The sequence below is a fragment of the Salmo salar genome, unplaced genomic scaffold, assembly GCF_965601325.2.
Source record: "Salmo salar unplaced genomic scaffold, fSalSal1 ptg000306l, whole genome shotgun sequence".
Lineage (NCBI taxonomy): Eukaryota > Metazoa > Chordata > Actinopteri > Salmoniformes > Salmonidae > Salmo > Salmo salar.
In genome coordinates this window covers 311,017-313,082 of record NW_027675347.1, presented here as the reverse complement: position 1 = coordinate 313,082, position 2,066 = coordinate 311,017, and positions in this window count along the sequence as shown.

Below are 2,066 nucleotides of genomic sequence, written 5' to 3'. Positions count from 1 at the left end.
CTATTTATATCCTGATCATTCATCCACACTGCATCTTCTTTAGGAGTGCTATTTATATCCTGATCATTCATCCACACTGCATCTTCTTTAGGAGTGCTATTTATATCCTGATCATTCATCCACACTGCATCTTCTATAGGAGTGCTATTTTTATCCTGTCACTACTGATCATTCATCCACACTGCATCTCCTTTAGGAGTGCTATTTATATCCTGATCATTCATCCTCACTGCATCTTCTATAGGAGTGCTATTTATATCCTGTCACTACTGATCATTCATCCACACTGCATCTCCTTTAGGAGTGCTATTTATATCCTGATCATTCATCCACACTGCATCTCCTTTAGGAGTGGTATTTATATCCTGTCACTACTGATCATTCATCCACACTGCATCTTCTTTAGGAGTGCTATTTATATCCTGATCATTCATCCACACTGCATCATCTTTAGGAGTGATATTTATATCCTGATCATTCATCCACACTGCATCTTCTTTAGGAGTGCTATTTATATCCTGATCATTCATCCACACTGCATCTTCTTTAGGAGTGATATTTATATCCTGACCATTCATCCACAGTGCATCTTCTTTAGGAGTGCTATTTATATCCTGATCATTCATCCACACTGCATCTTCTTTAGGAGTGCTATTTATATCCTGATCATTCATCCACACTGCATCTTCTTTAGGAGTGCTATTTATATTCTGATCATTCATCCACACTGCATCTTCTTTAGGAGTGCTATTTATATCCTGATCATTCATCCACACTGCAACTTCTTTAGGAGTGCTATTTATATCCTGTCACTACTGATCATTCATCCACACTGCATCATCTTTAGGAGTGCTATTTATATCCTGATCATTCATCCACACTGCATCTTCTTTAGGAGTGCTATTTATATCCTGTTGACTACTGATCATTCATCCACACTGCATCTTCTTTAGGAGTGATATTTATATCCTGATCATTCATCCACACTGCATCTTCTTTAGGAGTGCTATTTATATCCTGATCATTCATCCACACTGCATCTTCTTTAGGAGTGCTATTTATATCCTGATCATTCATCCACACTGCATCTTCTTTAGGAGTGCTATTTATATTCTGATCATTCATCCACACTGCATCTTCTTTAGGAGTGCTATTTATATGCTGATCATTCATCCACACTGCAACTTCTTTAGGAGTGCTATTTATATCCTGTCACTACTGATCATTCATCCACACTGCATCTTCTTTAGGAGTGCTATTTATATTCTGATCATTCATCCACACTGCATCTTCTTTAGGAGTGCTATTTATATCCTGATCATTCATCCACACTGCATCTTCTTTAGGAGAGCTATTTATATCCTGTCACTACTGATCATTCATCCACACTGCATCTTCTTTAGGAGTGCTATTTATATCCTGATCATTCATCCACACTGCAACTTCTTTAGGAGTGCTATTTATATCCTGTCACTACTGATCATTCATCCACACTGCATCATCTTTAGGAGTGCTATTTATATCCTGATCATTCATCCACACTGCATCTTCTTTAGGAGTGCTATTTATATCCTGATCATTCATCCACACTGCATCTTCTTTAGGAGTGCTATTTATATTCTGATCATTCATCCACACTGCATCTTCTTTAGGAGTGCTATTTATATCCTGATCATTCATCCACACTGCAACTTCTTTAGGAGTGCTATTTATATCCTGTCACTACTGATCATTCATCCACACTGCATCTTCTTTAGGAGTGCTATTTATATTCTGATCATTCATCCACACTGCATCTTCTTTAGGAGTGCTATTTATATCCTGATCATTCATCCACACTGCATCTTCTATAGGAGTGCTATTTATATTCTGATCATTCATCCACACTGCATCTTCTTTAGGAGTGCTATTTATATCCTGTCATTACTGATCATTCATCCACACTGCATCTTCTATAGGAGTGCTATTTATATCCTGATCATTCATCCACACTGCATCTTCTATAGGAGTGCTATTTATATCCTGTCACTACTGATCATTCATCCACACTGCATCTTCTTTATGAG